The sequence below is a fragment of the Chlorocebus sabaeus genome, chromosome 19 (assembly GCF_047675955.1).
Source record: "Chlorocebus sabaeus isolate Y175 chromosome 19, mChlSab1.0.hap1, whole genome shotgun sequence".
NCBI lineage: Eukaryota > Metazoa > Chordata > Mammalia > Primates > Cercopithecidae > Chlorocebus > Chlorocebus sabaeus.
The window spans coordinates 34,213,861-34,234,652 of NC_132922.1; the positions used below are offsets into that span (position 1 = coordinate 34,213,861).

At 37.4% G+C, this 20,792-nt stretch overlaps 1 pseudogene; it reads left to right on the forward strand.

Moving 5' to 3' along the window:
• Positions 1-20,792, forward strand: part of LOC103248982 (phosphatidylinositol 3,4,5-trisphosphate 3-phosphatase TPTE2-like) — a 47,481-nt pseudogene that overhangs the window by 7,811 nt on the left and 18,878 nt on the right.

The following is a 20,792-nucleotide window of genomic DNA, read 5'->3' on the forward strand; positions in this document are numbered from 1 at the left end:
TACATATATAGGTTATATATACATATATGTGTGTGTATGCATATATATCTTGTTTTATTGTGCTTTACTTTATTGCCCCTCAGATATTACTGTTTTATAAACTGCAGGTTTGTAGCAACCCTGCATTGAGCAAGTCTCCTGGTTTTATTTTTCCAACAGCATGTTCTCACTTTGTGTCTCTGTCACATTTTAATAATTCTTGCAGTATTCCAAACTTTTTATTATCATATCTGTTAGGGTGATCTCTGATCAGTGATCTTTGATGTTACTATTGTAATTGTTTTGAGGCAACACGAACCACGCCCATATTAAAACGACAAGCCTAATCAATGATATGTTGGTTCTGACTACTCCACTGACTAGCCATTCCCCCATCTCTCTCCTTCTCCTTGGGCCTCCCTATTCCCTGAGACACAACAATATTGAAAGTAGGCCATTTAGTAAACCTATGATGGTCTCTAAGTGTCTTAGTGAAAGGAAGAGTCACATGTCTCTCACTTTAAACCAAAAGCTAGAAATGATTGTGAGGAAGGCTAGACTTCTTGCACCAGTTCAGCCAAGTTGTGAATGTAAAACAAAAACAAAACAAAATGAAAAAGCCAAAAAATTTCTTGAAGAAAATTAAGACTGCTACTCCAGTGAACATACAAATGATGAGAAAGCGAAATAGTCTGATAGCTAATATGGAGAGTGTTTTAGTGGTCTGGATAAACGATCAAACCAGCCACAGCATTCCCTTAAGCCAAAGCCTAATCCAGGACAAGGCCCTCACTCCCTTTGATTCAATGAAGGCTGGGAGAGGTAAGGAAGCTGCAGAAGAAAAGCTTGAAGCTAAAAGCTTGGTTCATGAGGTTTAAGGAAATAAGCCATCTCCATAACATAAAAGTACAAGGTAAACAGCAAGTGCCAATGCAGAAGCAGCAGCAAGTTATCCAGAAGATCTAGCTGAGATAATTGATGAAGGTGGTCACACTAACCAACAGATTTTCAGGGTAGACAAGATGGCCTTTTATTGGAAGAAGATGCCATCTAGGACTTTCGTATTTAGAGAGGAGAAGTCAATGCACGGTTTCAAAGCTTCAAAGCACAGACCAATTCTCTTGTTAGTGGCTAATGAAGCTGGTGGCTTTAAGTTGAAGCCAACAATCATTGACTATTCTGAAAATCCTAGGGCCCTTATGTATTATGCTAAATCTAGCAAGATGGGTGACTAGAGATGCCTGGTGCTTGTCTCCCCTACAAGAAAGAACCAAGGCAACAAATACACATCTAAGATTTGATTAGAGTATCAAAGGGATAGTCCTAGAGTGCAGCAAAGGAGTGAAGACACACCTGTGGTGACTGGAAGTCCCCACAGCATGGAAACACTCAGCCTCTGCAGCCCCTTCTCCCCCATCTGGATTGAATCGGCCCAGAGAGAGGAGGGACTTCTCATTGCAGGGTAAAGGTAAGCAAAAGATCCCCACCAGCCCCACCGCCATCACAAACACAAAGTCTTTACAACAGGAGAATCTCACAGTCTTTGCAAGCCCTGAGTCCAGTGTGGAGTACTGCCAAGAATTTACGCAGCTGCATGTCCTGGACTAGGAGTACAAGGTGAAGACTTCCCACCCCCAGAGACCTAAGCTGCAGCAACACAGCACCATCTTGAGACCAGAGTCATCTCTTGAGTGTGCCCTCCTCTGGGGGCCAGTAGCCACTGTACCTCTCCAGCACTGGAGCTTTATCTTCAGTACACCAAGCCGACATGGATGGGTTAAAGCCACAATCCCAGCTGTGTGGAGCTTGGTCCCAGGATTGGCTATAACTCAAGTACTGCAGAGCAGGGAAATCAACCCCCACCACCACGCTTCCAGACAGAGGAATAATCTGCAGTCCCATCCAGGGTAAACTCGCTCTTAAGCCAGCCAAACCACTACCTGCCCTCTCCCAAGTGGGAGAGGCCCCTAAGCCTCTGAGCAGCTGATACACCCCCAGCTCAACAGAGTGACTATGAGCCCATGCTCAGGGCCTGAGAAACAGCCCCGCAGGCCCCATCCACCACAGACATGCTCCTGGCCTGCCCAGGAGCCCTCTGCCTTTCATAAGGGCCTGAGGAACAGTCCTACAGGCTGCCCCCAGCAGGCACACCACTGAGTGGGCCTTGCACCCACGTCTCAGACCTGAGAGACAAGCAGCTGTGGATGCCCAAGTCTCAGGGCCGAGAAACAACCCTGGGAGCTTACTCTGGCCAACATACCCTCAGGCCAACTAAGCAGCCACATACCTATGTCCCAGGTGAGGAACATCCCTGTAGGCCACACCCCACCGAAACACTCCCAGGCCAACTAAGCAGCTGTGCAACCTTTCCTGAGCTGGAGAAATAGTCCTGTAGCCATTCCTAGCAGATACACCTCCAGACCAGCCAATCAGCCATGAATGCCCATGTCCTGGACCTGAGAAAGAGCCCCATGGGCTACTCCCAGAAGACATGCCCCTAGGCCAGCCAAGCAGCCTCGTGCCCACATCCTGGGTCATCAAAGCAGTCCCCTGGGCTTCCCCTGGCAGGCACCACACAGGCCAGCTGAGCAGCAGTGTGCCCACATCCTGAGCTACAATAGTCCTATGGACTACCCCCAGCAGACACACATCCAGGACAGCTGAGAAGTCATTTGACTGTATCCCAGGCCTGAGAAACACCCCCTCTTGGTCAGCCATGGCAAAGATACCTTCAGTCCAGCTTAGCAGCCATGCAGCTATATATTTGGCCCATGAGTTTCCCCCAGCAGACTGGCCCCAGGCCAGATGAACAGCTGTGTACCCACATACCAGGTATGAGAAACAGGCCTTCAGGCCACTCTGGGAGTGCACGCTTCCAGGCCAGGCAAACAGCTGTGTGCCTGCATCCTGGGCCTGAGAAACTGTCCTGCAAGGCACATCTGGCTGGCATGCCCTGGTTGAGCAACTGCATCCCCACGCTCCTGGCTAGAGTGACAGCACCATGGTCAGCCACATAAAGCCATACTCCAAGTTTTCTGACCCACTGTATGCCTGCACACACCTCTACCCGAAGAAACAGCCCAGTGAGCCCACCCTTGGCAAAGCTGCACCACCATCACCACAAACTTCCTTAGCCTAGGCCACTGAGTAACTTGCAAATGTTACTAGTGTGGATCACAGCTGAACAAACTACGTGGAGACTACACTTACTGCATCCAAGTAAGTGTAGAACCAAGGCCAATATACCCCAATGAACTGACATCCAAGACCCATTCATACAAATAAATTCATACAAGTAAACCTACTCCATAAAATTGGAAAAGGTGACTTCTTCACCATATGTGTAGAAATCAACACAGAAACACACCAACCATGAAATGCAAGCAAAGATGTCACCTACAAAGGGAAATAATAATTATCCAGTAATAGACCCCAATCATAAACATATGAAATCACAGAAAAAAAAATCTTAAGGAAACTCAGTGAGATATAAGGTAATACAGATAGACCAGTCAATGAAGTCAGGAAAACAGGATTTGAAAGAGAAATTCAGTAAAGATACAGATATCATAAAAAGAACCAACAGAAGTCCTAAGAGCTAAACAGTTCAAGGGATGAAATGAAAAAATACAATCAATGGCTTTACAGACAAGAACAAGTAGAACAAATGATTTCTGAACTTGAAGACAAGTCCTTTGAAATAACACAGGCAGGCAAAAAAAGAATAAAAAAGAATGAAAAAAGCCTACAGGATTTATGGGACACCATTAATTTGATCAAATATTCATATTATGGGCATTCCAGAAGGAAAAGTGAAGAGAAAATGTGAGGAAAGTGTATTTAATAAAATAAGAGCATAAAAATTCCTAACTCTTGAAAGAGAGCTAGACATCTAGTTTCAGGAAGATCAAAGAACCCCAAATATATTCAACCCAGACATTATAATCAAATTGTGAAAAATCAAAGACAAAGATTTTTTAAAATAGCAAGAGAGAAGTAAGACACTTATAATGGAATCCCCGTTAGGCTAACAGCTGATTTCTCAGCAAAAACCTTAGGCTAGAAGAGAATGGGATGATATATTTGAAGTTCTGAAAGAAAAAAAATCTTTCAGCCAAGAATATTATACCCAGCACAGCTATCCTTTACAAATGAAGAAGACATAAAATCTGTCATAGATAAACAAAAACAAAGATAATTCATCACTACTAGACCAGCCTTACAAAAAATGCCCAAGGGAGTCTTACATCTGGAAGTAAAAAGATGATAACCACTATCATAAAAACATGCAAAACTTTAAGTCACTGTTAGAGTCAATACATAAAGGAGAAAGAGAAAGGAATGAAACCTTATCACTACAGAAAACTACCCAACTTCAAAAGTAAACAGAGAGGAAGAAAGGAAGAAAACATATACAAAACAACCAGAAAACAATAAAACGTCGGAAGTAACTCCTCACCTACCAATAATAACTTTGAATATCAATAGATTAAATACACCATGAAGGATATAGACTTGCTGAGTGGATTAAAAAATAAGACCCAACTATATTTTATCTAAAATAAACTCACCTTACCTGTAAAGAAACATATAGACTGATAATGAAGGGAAGGAAAAAGATATTCCATGCAAATGGAAGCCAAAAGTGAGTAGAAACAGCTATACTTGTATAAGACAAAACAGACTTCAAGTTAAAAACCATAAAAAGTGACAAACAAGATTATTATATAATAATAAAGGGTTCCATTCCACAAGAAATATAATTGTAATATGTATGTAATTGTAAATATGTTTGCACTCAAACACCAGAGCACCTAGACATATAAAGTGAATATCTAGATCTAAAGAGGGAGATAGACCCAGTTACAATAAGAGTTGGACACTTCAGTATCTCACTCTTAGCATTGGACAAATCATCTAGACAGAAGATCAACAAAGAAACATCAGACTTAAACTCCACCATAGACCACATGGACATAACAAACATTTACAGAACATCTCACCTAACAGCTGCAGAATACACATTCTTTTCATCAGCACATGAAACATTATCCAAGATAGACCATATGTTAGGCTACAAAACAAGTCTCAACAAATTTTTAAAAATTGAAATTATGTCAGGTATCTTATCTTGCCACAATGGAATAAAACTAGACATTCATAGCAAGAGGAACATTCAAAACAATACAGACATATGGAAATTAAACAACATGCCCTTGAGTTACAATGAGTGAAGAAAGAAATTAAGAATGAAATTAAAAAATTCCTTGAAACAAATGTAACTAGAAACACAACATACCAAAACTAGGGGACACAGCAAAAGCAGTTACTGAGAAGTATGTTTTTAGCAATAAATGCCTGGATCAAAAAAACTAGAAAACTTTCAAATAAACTATTGAACAATTCTACCTCAAGAAACTAGAATAGTAAGAACAAACCAAAGCCCAAATTATTAGAAAGAAATAAATAATGAAGACCAAACAGAAATAAACAAATTTGAGGCAAAAATTATAAAAGGTTAACAAAAAGCAGGTTTAAAAAATCAAACCATTAGCTAGACTAAGAAAAAGAGAAGACACAAATAAGTAAATTCAGAAACAAAAAAAGAGACTTCATAACAGACATGACAGAAATAAAAATAATTATTAGAGACTATTATGAACAACTCTATGATAAATTTGAAAACCTAGAGGAAATGGACAAAATCCTTGGCCCATACGACCTACCAAGACTAAACCAAGAAGAAATAGAAAACCTGAACAGACCATAAACAAGTAATGAGATTGAACCAGTAATAAAAAAGCTTTCAACAAAGTCCAGGACCTGATGGCTTCACCACTTCATTCTCACTTGTGAAAGGAAGAGTCATTTGCTACAGCAAACTTCATTGTCCTATTTTAAGAAATTGCCTCAGTCACCCCAACCATTGGCAACCACCACTCGGATCAGTCAGCAGCCATCAACATGGAGGCAACAACGCCCTCCACCAGCAAAAACACTATGACTTGCTAAAGGCTCAGGTTATCATTAGCATTTTTTAACCAATAATGTAGTCTTAAGTTATGTGCATAATTTTTTTGAACATAATGCCATTGCAAACTTAACAGGCTACAGTGCAGGGTAAACATAACTTTCATATGCACAGGGAAACCAAAACATTTGTGTGAGTTGCTTAATGCAGTTTTTGCTTTATTGCAGTGGTCTGGAATGAAACCCACAATGTCTTTGAGATATGTCTATACACATATTATTTATATATTATACATCTGTATACATATTCTTTTATATATATTTATATACATATATATAGAAAGAGAGCAAAGAAGACAAAAATATGCAAAATTCAGTGTTGGGAGTATCCATGAAGGAGTTTCTGGTTAACGATTGTAATTTTCTTTCTTAAATATTAAGTCTTCCAGTGAGCTAAGTCATGTTTACTATATCCTTTAGATTCATGGGATTCTTGTTATTCAAATATATTTTTCATCACTATTTTGTGCAGCAAATATCTAATGATATATTTTTGCATTTTTTTTTTGGTAGATAAAGTATGTTAGAACGACTTTCCAAGTTTGAAGTTGAAGATGCTGAAAGTGTTGCTTCATATGAGTAAGTCAGTTTGAAGTTTGAAAGGAGGGAGCCATTGATGGATCTCTTATCTTTAGTTAAACAGAGCTTATACTGAGGCAAGAAGGAAAAAGGGAAACTATGGAAAGATATCAAAATGTATGGGTGGGAGCATACACCATATTTACTCCAGTTGAATTATTAGATAAATATTTTGAAGAAAAAATTCCATCCATTCAGACATAAATGTTCTTCTAGCTTGAAAATGTAAAAAGTATTCTTAGAAGAAATTAATTCCATTAAAAGTTTTCTTTAAAAAAAATGAAACAGGAATGCAGAATGCTACTTAACTCATCACTAGTGAACATTTCTCATTTTTACTGGATATTGTGTGATTCCCAATTTTGTAGATTTTGCCTATGAGCAAATGGTACTGATAGCAAAAGCAAACATGTTTTGCTGACTAAAGATCTCTTTATGCTCATTGGGATTTTATTCTTATTTGTTTCTAATCTCACTAGAGTACTTCCTGTTGCACTGACCTGAAGGCATTTTATCATGTACTCACTGTAATGAAACAATACATTCTTAAACTGGCTTGTGTCTGAACTGCAGACATATTCAGGAGATTTTTCTTCTGCTTCTTTCTTGCCCAGTTGTATAACCATTTGCCAGCTTGTGTCAATGCTGGAGACGAAGTCCTGCCATAGAGGAAGTTAACTCACCATGGTTGTAAGTGGTTGGTGTCTGTCTAAACAAAGATTGGAAACAAAGAGGGCAAATACAAATAGTTCTTCAAATTACCCTGAATTTGCCACTGAATTAAACTGTGTGTCTGCAAATCAGCTATACATTTTCTGTAATGGAACTGCCCAGGGCTGAAGCAAAATTAGACAGATTAAGCAAGGCAAGCATTTCCTTCTTTCCCCACTCCAAACAAAATAAAGCAGGATTTCATTTTATTTTATTTTTAAATTACAAAGTCTCATTACATAGATATAGGAGGAATTTGCAGTAGTCCCTGTGAGAAATGCTGGTGTTTCATACCAGGGGGATGATCTTGGATTTATAGTAAAAGCTGGAATCAGTGCTTGGCTTTGATATCATACATTCATTCACCTGATACTCAGCAAGTCACTAAACCTCTTTAACTGTCATGCTATCTATGTACTGGATATTGTATTGTAAAAAATTAGTAATAAAACTAAAATAACATGCAAAAATACTTTGAAAACTCTGTAGCTTTGTGAATAGGTTTTATTCTAAAAACTGAAAATAACATAAGAGTTCATTAAAGGAAAATCAGAAAATACAATCAATAAATCTACCCCCATATAGTCCTTCTTAAACTTGGATGCATGCACTTCTAAGTTCTTTAAGCATATATTTTGTTTACATATATAAGACCATACTTACTATTATTCTTTTGTAAATAACCTTATTACTTCATGACATCATGACTATATTTTTTGTTAATATATATTCATGTGCACTTACAACATTATTTGTAACAGTTGTTTTACAAACTGTTGTATTTACAAAGTAATATACCATGAAATATTTACAAAGTAATATTTCGGTGGTGTAGATGTGCTATAATTCATTTAATAGTTAGATATTGCTGAACAATTGTTTTTTTACAAGTTTTTAAGTGTTATAAAAAATGAATATATTTGAGGCTAAATCTCTGTATATTGTTGGTTATTTGCTTGTTATAAATTCTCAGAAGTGGAAATTCTGTGTCAAAGGGAATGATTGTGATGCTATGGATATTGATATGTGCTTTAACATCAAGATGCAAGTGTACATTTCTCCCTTCCCACACTTAGCACTAACCATCATTGATTTCTTTGATATCAGTAAATATATTTGTTCTAATGCACATTCTTTGACACACCTTCATTTACCCTAAGTTAATATTTCATCATTTGCAAACTACCTTTGCCCAATTAAAATAGGGGTGTTTTTTTGTCTTTGGACTGAAAAGTTAAATCTATTGATCCTTTTTCTATTTTATGTAATATAAGTAATTTCTCCCAGGTTGTCTTGCTTTTCACTATATAAAGTATTTCATCTTCATGTAATCGAATGTATCTGTACTTTTCTTTGTGATTTTGTCTTTAATGTTATTCTCAGAAAGTCCTTCTTACCCCAAGATTTTAAATATATTCACCAAAATTTCTGTTTTGAATGTATTTTCTTCATGTATATGAAATATCTGCCCTGAATTTTCTTTGTCTTAAGGTATAAAGTGTAGAAATTTACTGTTCTCCTGTGACTCATAGTTTTCTCAGCATGAAAATGTCATCCCCCTGTGTTGTCCTTACCCTGTTTTAGTGATCTAGAGTGAGCAGGAAGACCAGAGTCACTACAGTGTTTTTAGTGCTTTGCATCATGGCCATCTCCCTACCCCCAGAGTCTGTACTAGAGAAAAATGTGTCCAGTGGGAGAGATAGCACCTGCCTCCAATACAAATCCCACTTCATTAAACATGGTCTGGTTAGTGTCATGTATCTCCCACCTTCTATGGATAAAAAATAAGTCATGTTCATAGTTCATATTTGTGCTTTTAATTCAACTTTGATATTGATATTGGAACTTTTAGTGTTTTAAGGTTTAGTATCTCATATCTTTTTCTATCTCTCTCTCTCTCTTTTTTTTTTCTGAGCCAGAGTCTTGCTCTGTCACCAGGCTGGAGTGCAGTGGCGCCATCTCAGCTCACTGCAACCTCTGCCTCCCAGGTTCAAGAGATTCTCCTGCCTCGGCCTCCTGAGTAGCTGAGACTACAGGCATGCACCACCACGCCCAGCTAATTTTTTGTATTTTTAGTAGAGATGGAGTTTCACCATGTTGGCCAGGATGGTCTCAATCTCTTGACCTCGCGATCTGCCCACCTTGGCCACCCAGAGTGCTGGGATTACAGATGTGAGCCACCGCGCCTGGCCACTATCTCTTTATTTTTAAATTGTCATTTAAATTTAGTTTTTGTCTCTCGTGTATATCACGTAATGCCTTTAATTTCAAAGTTATCTGAGAGTATTTCTCAATATGCAATATGAGAGTAATATGTTTGTATGTATGATTTCTGGTACGTTTGGTTTTATTTGTCATCTTTTTCTTTTTAAAAATACTTTGATATTTTCTTTTTAAATTGGTCTATATTTTGCTATTGATTTGTTTTTATCTCTTGCATTTTTTATTCATATGCAAGTCAGAAGCCCATTTCCAGTCTATCAATGTTTATATTTAAACATATAGAGAATATAATTATGCCACTTTTCTCCATCAATATTGAGAATAAAACTGGACTTGTACCTGTGAAAGAAATGCAACCTGCCTTTACTTCTATCTTCTTCCACACCTTGAATCCTAGTGTAAGAATGCCTAAAAATTCAAATCCATACTATTATTCATGATTTTATATGATTTATCTTTACTTTTAGAATCATTTATTTACATTTTCATCTGCTACATTTTTATGCTACATTAACAATTATTATTTAGACTTACCTAATTCTGAGTTTATATTATTTACCATCTTTTCTCAGTAAGTGATCTTCCTTATTTCTATGTTCTTCATTTTGATTCATTGCTCAGCTGACTCAAGCCCTTTGAGTAATTGTTTTTAGGAAAGGTACACGGAGGCTATGCTTTGAGTTGCTGCATGTTGGAGTGTGTGTCTATTGCTCCCGAGTGTGAAAAGTACTTTTCCTGGTTATGGATTTATTGAGTCACAGTTATTTCCCTGCAAACTCTGCACATAACTGCTTGAAACTGCATTTACATAGCACACTTCTTTTTAACCAAAAACGTCTCAATTGTATATTTATTTGGTATAGTTTCAGTGGACACTAAAATAGACCAAGGGGCTAAAGCCACCCAAGCCACTCCTTCATGCCTTCGTAATCTGTCAGGCTTGGTTCTGTATGGTGACATTGTCAAGTGAGTTCAGATTTAGATTTCCTTGATACCCAGAGATCCAGTAGACTGTGTGGGAGCAGAGGGTCTTGTAGTAAGAGAATGGCAACTTGAGGAGAGAATGCACCTCTTTTGGCCAATTGATCCTCCATCTACATCAGCCTTAATTCTCCAAGCCTGGGCAGAGGTGGTGGGTCCAGGTGGAGAGGGGAAAATTAGAAGGATTGGGGATTTCCTTTATCTCAGCTTAACCTAACATCCTTCAGCAAAGGCCAATTTTTTTTTTAACTTTTATTTTAGATTTGGAGGTACATGAGAGGTTTGTTACATAGGTAAACATATGTCAGGGAGTTTTTTTTTTTAACATATTATTTCATCATCTAGGTATTAAGCTCAGTACCCAAATAGTTACCTTCTCTGCTCCTCTCTCTCCTCCTACCCTCCCCACTTAAGCAGACCTCAGTGTCTATTTCTTTCTTTGTGTTCATAAGTCCTTATGATTTAGCTACCACTGATAGGTGACGACATTCAGTATTTGGTTTTCTGTTTCTGCACTAGTTTGCTAAGGATAATAGCCTCCAGCTCCATCCATGTTCCCACAAAAGACATGATCTCATTCTTTTATTATGGCTGCATAGTATTCCGTGGTATATATGTACCACATTTTCTTTATCCAGTCTGTCATTGATGGTTACCTAGGTTGATTCCATGTTTTTGCTATTGTAAATAGTGCTGCAGTGAACATTCACATGCATGTATCTTTATAGTAGAATGATTTATATTCCTCTGGGTATATGCTCAGTAATGGGATTGCTCAGTCCAATAGTAGTTCTGCTTTTAGCTCTTCAAGGTATTGCCATACTGCTTTTTATGATGGTTGAACTAATTTACACTCCCACCAACAATGTACAAGTGTTCCCTTTTCTCTGCAACCTTGCCAGCATCTGTTATTTTTTGACTTTTTAGTAATAGGCATTCTGACTGGTGTGAAATGGTATCTCACTGTGGTTTCAATGTGCATTTCTCTAATCTGTGATATTGAGCTTTTCTTCATATGCTTGTTGGCCACATGTATGTCTTCTTTTGAGAAATGTCTGTTCATGTCAAAGGCCAATTTTGGCAGTGCCCCAGTTCTGCTATCTGCCCTCTTTGTTGTCCAGTCTTAGGCACAGGCTGTGAGCATTGTCTTAGGATTCATGGCTCTCAGAGTGGAACTTAATTCTTGTGTTGGAGGCTTCAGTATGACAGAAACTTTCTGAAGACTTCTCCAACACAGGAGGCTTCAGTAGGACAAGATAATTGTTCCTCATCAGCTACCTTGTCTCCAGCCATAAGGTAAAATGAGGCATTATTGGAGGTTCCATCAAACAGGTTCTCCTTCCTTTGATTAATGGAAGGAGCCCAGTCTTTCAGGTGTTTCTCCTTTGAAGTGTATCTTACTAAAATGTCTTACCTCTGAAGTTCATTTGCAACCTCAAATGTGACTCTTGCTAATGTGTGTCTGTTTACTAGGTGTCTAGTTTGAAGAGATGACAAGAGCATCATTTACTCCCTGTAATCATTCCTGAAATACCTTATTTTATTGTGGTGGAAACTGAGATCTGGCCGAAGTTTGATGACTTGCCTAGGCTAGCACTAAAATACAGTTCTTTTCTACCACCCTTTTCTGTCTTCATGCTATACTCCCTGAGTAGATAACCACAAGTTTAAGTTTAGTATTGCCATAAAGTTGGGGTTGGGGCTTTGCATGCAATGGAAATGTTACTAAGTATCCAAAGTTTACTGTCTTACTCGCATATATTCTGGATAGCAAAGTAAAATACTCATGGAGCAGAAAGAATAAAATTTTAGCTATTGGTAAAAAGCATTTTGTTATACAACTTCTGAATAATTTTCTTTTAAAATTGTATTTATAAAGGCCTTTGTTTTTTGGTTAAATTTACAATATATGTTAGAAGAAATCTGATTAATTTTATTTTTACTTCTTTTTGCAGCAGCAAGATAAAGAAAATTGTGTGTTCAATTGTATCATCCTTTGCATTTGGGTATGTGAGACATAGAAAACACCATGTGTTAAATATATTTGAGACTTGGCTTGGCGTGGTGGCTCACGCCTGTAATCCCAGCACTCTGGGAGACTGAGGTGGGCAGATCACCTGAAGTCAGGAGTTCAAGACCAGCCTGGCTAACATGGTGAAACCCCATCTCTACTAAAAATATAATAATTAACCGAGCATAATGGCGGGTGCCTGTAATCCCAGCTACTCAGGAGGCTGAGGCAGAAGAATCACTTGAACCTAGAAGGCACAGGTTGCAGTGAGCTGAAATTGCACCATTGCACTGCAGCCTGGGCAACAGAGCAATACTCCATCTTAAAAAAAAAGAAAACATTATATATATATATATATATATGAGGCTTAATACTTCAATGAGAAAGACTGAAATAAAAAAACAAAAAACCATTTCCACCATCCATCAGTTGCTAAGTAGCCATGTGCCCCATCTAATGTAATCTAATTTATCATAAAATTCTGGTTTAAGCTGGACATTAAGACTTGCAAATAAATGGCTTTTGCCTAAGATGAATAGTAACAATACTGTTTTCCTTCCATCTGCAAAAGTAACATTAATGAAAATTAAATGTTAAAATTCTATAATTATAAGTTAAATGTTTTATTAAGTACTGTATACATCTAGACTTACTCTTTAATTCTGGAAACAATTTACTTAGACTCTTCTCTACATAAGAGTGAGATTTCATACTATGATATAGATTTATGCAACATAATTGTTTCCTTTTGAATTAATACTATTTTAATTTGAGCTGCAAGTTTTTAAAAAAGTTCTTCAAAGACTAATTCATCTTCATGGATTAGGCAAATAGTCTAACCAATTTATGGAGAATGTATTTAGAATATGTAACAGCAAGTGGCAGGAGGTACTTTAGAGTTCAAGACTCACGTGCCCATCACTATGCTAGAAGCACCCATAAATATGGAATCATGTACTTGTTGAAAATGTCACTGATGAAAAATCTTGGTCTTTTATGAGCATATGTTACTCATGCTTTCATTTGGTTTTTATTAATAAATTCTTTAGAATTATCCAGATTAAGGGTTTATTTTTTATGAGAAATTGGTATAAATTTCTTATGAAATTCTCAAAAGAAGAGTTTACAAACAGACACAGGTGGTTTTAATTCAGTTTTACTTTTCTCTCTTGAGGTGTTGGTCTGATGTTTCTGCTATAAAAGAGCATGATAATATCTTGTGAAGTGGTTTGGTGAGAATTTTGTTTATTAAGAACTGCTTCTATTGGGTGAAAACAGTGACTTTCTGAGATTCTAAGGCATTACAGTTTTTCCTGACACTGGGCGGCTTAATACTTAATAATAACATTTTGGTACCTGATCAGTGGCCTAAATATAGTATAGCTATAGGGACAAAAGCCCCTTTATCTTTGTATTTATTTATTTATTTATTTATTTATTTATTTATTTATTTATTTATTTATTTTAGAATATTTGTAGTTTTCCTGGTCTTACTGCATGTCACTCTCCTCCTTGCCGACCTAATTTTCAATGATAGCAAACTTTATATTCCTTTGGTGTATCGTTCTATTTCTCTAGCTATTGCCTTATTTTTTCTCACAGATGTTCTTCTTCGAGTATTTGTCGAAGGGTAAGTTTGAATATTTTTATAATGCCTTATGCTATTTTGTACTTTTATAAGAAGCACTGTGGGAGGCTGAGATGGGAGGACCCCAAGGTCAGGAGTTCAAGACAATCCTGACCAACATGGTGAAACCCTGTCTCTACTAAAAACGGAAAAATTAGCTGGGTGTGGTGGTGGGTGCCTGTAATCCCAGCTGCTTGGGAGGCTGAGGCAGGAAAATCATTTGAGCCTGGGAGGCAGAAGTTGCATTGAGCTGAGATCACACCATTGCACTCTAGCCTGGGTGACAGGGCAAGACTCCATCTCAAACAAACAAACAAAAAACAAAAAAGCATTTTAAAATAATTAACAGGAGCATTCACCACAAACTGACTTAAGAGCCTTTGGGCCTTGTAAGAACATTGGCGGTAGTCTGGCAGTACCCACCATGGCCTGTGTTTGAGGTGGCCATGGATTGATGCTCCTCTGCCTTTGGAGAGGGGTGGAAAGAGTGGGAGGGACTGCATCTTGTGGTTTGAGTGACAGCTCAGCCATAGCACAATAAAACACTAGGTAGACTTTTAAAGTTTTTGATCTAGGCCCTGATTCCCAGACAGCACCTTTGGATCCACCCAGAGGCTGGGAGAACTTGCCATCCTGAAGGGAAGGACACAGGCCTGGCTGTTTTTACCATGTGATGATTGTAGAGCCCCAGGGCCTTCAGGAAACTTATGCAATAGCTAAGGAGTGGCTACAGCAGGTCTTGGGCAAGACTCAGTGCTGTGCTGGCCTCAGGTCTGAATTAGTGAAGTCACAGTAGTGGTGGCCACAGGGGTGCTTGTGTCACTCAACCCCAAGCTTTAGGTGCTTCAGAACAGAGAGAGAGAGACTCTGTTTGTTTGGGAGAAAGTAATTAGATCACAATATTCAAGTTCTTTGAAATATCTGGAAAGCCTTCCCAAAAAAGATGGGTGCAAACAAGCTCTGACAGTGAAAACTATAATATATAGTGAAAACTACAATAAATACCTAACTCTTCAATGCCCAGACACCAAAGAACATCTGTCACATCAACATTATCCAGGAAAACATGACCACACCAAATGAACTAAATAAGACACCAGGGGCCAATCCTGTAGAAACAGAGATATGTGACCTTTTAGACAAAGAAATCAAAATAGCTGTGTTGAGGAAACTCAAAGAAATTCAAGATAACACAGAGAAGGAATTCATAATTCTATTTAGATAACTTGAACAAAGAGATTGAAATAATTTAAAAGAATCAAGCAGAAATTCTGGAGCTAAAAAATGTAATTGGCACACCAAAGAATGCATTAGAGGCTTTTAATAGCAGAATTGATCAAGACGAAGAAAGAATTAATGAGCTTGAAGACAGGCTATTTCAAAATACATAGAGCAGACAAAGGAAAGAATAAAAAACAATGACACATGCCTACAGGATCAAGAAAACAGCCTCAAAAGGACAAATCAAAGTGGTATTGGCCTTAAAGAGGAGATGGGAGGTGTATAAAGTTTATTCAAAGGCATAGTAACAGAACTTCCCAAACCCACAGAAAGATACCAATACCCAAGTACCAGAAAGTTATAAAACACCAAGCAGATGTAACTCGAAGACGACCTCAAGGAATTTAATAATCACAGTCCCAAAGATCAAGAATAAAGAAAGGATCTTAAAAGCAGCAAGAGAAAAGAAACCAATAATATCCAATGGAGCTACAATATATCTGGCAGCAGACTCTTTAGTAGAAACATTTCAGGCCAGGAGAGAGTGGCATGATATATTGAAAGTGCTGAAGGAAAAAAACATTTACCCTGAAACAGTGTATCCGGTGAAAATATCCTTCAAAGTGAAGGAGAAATAAAGACTTTTCCACACAAACAAAAGCTGAGGGATTTCATCAACACCAGACCTGTCTAGAAGAAATGCTAAAGGGAGTACTTCAGTCAGAAAGACAAGGACATTAATAAGCAGTAAGTAACAACTTTAAGATATAAAACTCACTGGTAACAGTAGGTACACAGAAAAATGCAAAATGTTATAACACTGTAACTATGATGTATAAACTACTCTTATTCTAAGTAGAGAGACTAAACTATGAGCCAATCAAAAATATTAACTACAACTTTTCAAGACATAAATGGCATAATAAGATATAAATAGAAATAAAAAGTTAAAAAATGGGGAGACAAAGTTAAGTTATAGAGTTTTTATTAGTTTTCTTTTTACTCATTTATGAAAACAGTGTTATCATAAGATTAAAATAATGGGTTGTAAAATAGTATTTACAAACCTCATGGTAACCTCAAACCAAAAGACATAACAATGGATACATGAAAAATAAAAAGCAAGAAACTAAATCATATCACCAGAGAAAATTACCTTCACTAATGGAAGACAGGAAGGAAAGAAGGAAGAGAAGACCCAAAACAACCAGAAAAAAAAAAAAATAACAAAATGGCAGGAGTAAGTCCTTACTTATCAATAATAACATTGAGTGTCAGCAGACTAAACTTTTCAATCAAAAGACAGAGTGGATGAATGGATGAAAAAACAAGACCCAGCCAGGTGTGGTGGTTCATGCCTGTAATCCCAGCACTTTGGGAGGCCAAGGCAGACGGATCATGAGGTCAAGAGATAGAGACAATCCTGGCAAACATGGTGAAATCCTGTCTCTACTAAAAATACAAAAATTAGCTGGGCGTGATGGTGTGCACCTGTAGTCCCAGCTACTCAGGAGGCTGAGACAGGAGAATAGCTTGAATCCAGGAGGCAGAGGTTGCAATGAGCCAAGATGGCACCAGGACACTCCAGCCTGGTGACAGAGCAAGTCCCCATCTCATAAATAAATAAATAAATAAATAAATAAATAAATAAAAAAAATAAAAAGACCCATTGATCTGTTGCCTACAAGAAACACTCTTCTCCCATAAAGACACACATAGGCAGGAAGTGGTGGCTCACTCCTGTAATCCCAGCACTTTGGGAGGCAGAGGTGGGTGGTTTACTGGAGGTCAGGAGTTCAAGACCAGCCTGGCCAGTATGGTGAAACCCCGTCTCTACTAAAAATATGAAAATTAGTTGGGTGTGGTGCCGGGTGCCTGTAACTTCAGCTACTCATGAGGCCAAGAGAGGAGAATCACTTGAACCTGGGAGGCAGAGGTTGCAGTGAGCTGAGATCACGCCACTGCATTCCAGCTTGGGTGACAGAGTGAGACACAGTCTCAAAAAAAAACAAAACAAAAACCAAAAAAAATGCCAGTATATCTGATACATATTGATGCAAAAATCCTCAACAAGATACTAGAAAACTGAATTCAATAATATATGGGAAAGATTATTCATCATGACAAGTGGGATGTACCTCTGGGATGCAGGAATGGTTCAATATTTGCAAATCAATCAATGCTATACATTATATGAACACAATAAAGGATAAAAACCATAAGGTCATTTCAGTTGATGCTACAAAGCATTTGATAAAATCCAACATCCCTTCATGGTAAACACCCTAAAGAAACTGGGTATAGAAGTAACACACCTCAACACAGTAAAAGCCATATTTGACAGACCCACAGTCAGTACCAAACTGAATGTGGAAAAACTGAAAAGCTTTCCTCTGCAATCTAGAACACAACGAAAATGTCCACTTTTACCACTGCTATTCAACATAGTACTGGAAGTCCTAGCTAGAGCCATCATAGAAGAGAAAGAAATAAACAGAATATAAAAAGAAATCCAAATTGGGATGAAAGAAGTAAAATTATCCTTGTGTTTGCAGATAATACATTTTATTTGGAAAATACTAAAGACTCCACAAAAAACTATAATAATTGATAAATTCAGTGAAGCTGCAGGATACGAAATCAATATACAAAAATCAGTAGCATTTCTATATGTCAAAAGTGAACCATTTGGAAAGGACATTTAAAAAGTGGTCCTATATACCATAGCTACAAATAAAATTAAATACCTAGAAAGTAACCTAACCAAAGAAGTGTAAGACCTTTATAATGAAAATGATAGAACACTGAAGAAAGAAATTGAAGAGGACACCAAAAAATGGAAAGAGATTCCATGTTCATGGATTGGAAGAATTAATATTGTTTAAATGTCCATACTATCCAAAGCAATTTACAGATTCATTGCACTCCCTGTCAAAATATGAATGTCATTCTTCACAGAAATAGAAGAAACAATCCTAAAATTTATGTGGAGCCACAAAAGACCCAGAATAGCCAAAGCTATTCTAAGCAAAAGGAACAAAGCTGGAGGAATCACATTGCCTGACTTCAAATTATACTACAGAACTATATAATCAAATACTTGACTTCAAAATACACTACAGAACTATATAACCAAAACACCATGGCACTGGCATAAAAAAAAAAGACACATAGACCACTGGAACAGAATAGAGAACCCAGAAACAAATCCACACACAGTGAACTCATTTTTCATAAATGTGCCAAGAACATACATTGAGCAAAAGACTTCTCTTCAACAAATGGTTCTGGGAAAACGATATGCACATACAGAATAATGCACCTAGACTCCTACCCCTCACCATATACAAAAATCAAATCAACATGGAGTAAAGACTTAAATCTAAGACCTCAATGAAACTAATATACTACAAGAGGACTTGGGAAGAATCTCCAGGACATTGGTCAGAGCAAAAATTACTTGGGCCATACCCAACAAGCACAGGCAACCGAAGCAAAAATGGACAAATGGGGTCACATCAAGTTAAAAAAGCTTCTTTATAGCAAAAGAAACAATTGACGAAGCGAAGAGACAGCCCACAGAATGGAAGAAAATATTTGCAAACTACTCATCTGAAAAGGGATTAATAACGAGAATGGGTAAAGAACTCAAACAACTCTCTAGAAAAAAATCTAATAATCTAAATTTTTAAGGAGCATAAGATTTGAATAGGCATTTCTCAAAAGAAAACATACAGACAGTAAACAGGCATATCAAGAGAGGCTTAACATTATTGATCATTAGAGAAATTGGCAGTGTAGAAAACTACAATGAGATATCATCTCACCCCAGCTAAAACGGTTTATATCCAAAAGTCAGGCAATAACAAATCCTGACAAAGATGTGAAGATAAGAGAACCCTCATACACTGTTCATGGAAATGTAAATTAGTAGAATCACCTTGGAGAACAGTTTGGAGTTTCCTCAAAAAAATAAAAATAGAGCTACCATATGATCCAGCAATCCCACTGCTGAGTAGATACCCACAAGAAAGGAAATCAGTATATAGAAGAGAGATCTGCATTCCCTTTTTGTTGCAGCACTGTTCATAATAGCTAAGATTTGGAAGCAACCTGTGTTCATCAACAGATGAATGGATAAAGAAAATATAGTACATATACACAAGAGAGTATTATTTGGCCATAAACAACAATAAGATCCTGGCCGAATGTGGTGGCTCACGCCTGTAATCCCAGCACTTTGGGAGGCTGAGGTGGGCAGATCACCTGAGGCCAGGAGTTCGAGACCAGCCTGACCAAAATGAAGAAACCCCATCTCTACTAAAAATACAAAAATTAGCTGGGTGTGGTGCCGGGTGCCTGTAATCCCAGCTACTTGTGAGGTTGAGGCAGGAGAATCACTTGAACCCAGGAGGTGGAGGTTGCAGATTGCACTCCAGCCTGGGCGAAAAGACTGAAACTCCATCTCAAAAAAAAAAAAAAAAAAAAAAAAAAATCCTGTCATTTGGAACAACATGAATGGAGCTGGAGATCACTATGTTTGTTAAGTGAAATAAGCCAGGCACAGAAGGACAAACCTCACATGTTCTCACTTATTTTGGGGCCCTAGGGGAAAAAAAAACAATTGAACTCATAGACCTAGAGAGTAGAAGGATGGTCATCAGAGACTGGGAACGGTAGTAGGGGCTGGGGGTGGGAGATAGAGATGGTTAATGGATACAAAAAATAGAATGGGTAACGCCTACTATTTGATAGCACAACAGATTGACCATAGTCAACAATAACTTGATTGTATATTTTTAAATGACTGAAAGGGTGTAATTGGATGGTTTGTAATGTGAATGATAAACGCTTGAGGGGATAGATACCCCACTGTCCATGATAAGGGTGATTATTGTGCATTTAGTTGTATCATGGCACTTGAATTGCCATGTTGGTGCTTTAGTCATATATATGTGTCAAATGATGAATATAACTTTATTGTTTGAAAACATCCCATGAATGTTATATTTTTCTCTTAGTCTACTCTAGAAAATACATTTTAAATAATTAATGAAAGTAGAATTCTTAATGTGGATGAGTCAATAGTTTGTGTTCTTTAAATATTCCTAGCTCTTCTTGCAGGGGGGAATGAATATTTTTTTTTTTTTTTAATATTACAGGAGACAGCAGTATTTTTCTGACTTACTTAACATTTTAGATACTGCCATTATTGTGACTCCTCTGCTGATTGATGTCATTTACATTTTTTTTGACATTAAGTTTCTTAGGAATATTCCCAGGTATGAAATGTAAGACTTACCTCTCTTAAAGTTTTAAAGTTTTTCATTAATTTTACATTTTCTGTAGCTTTTATTCTATATAATCTATTTTTTTTTTTTTTTTTTTTTTTTTTTTTTGAGACGGAGTCTCGCTCTGTCGCCCAGGCTG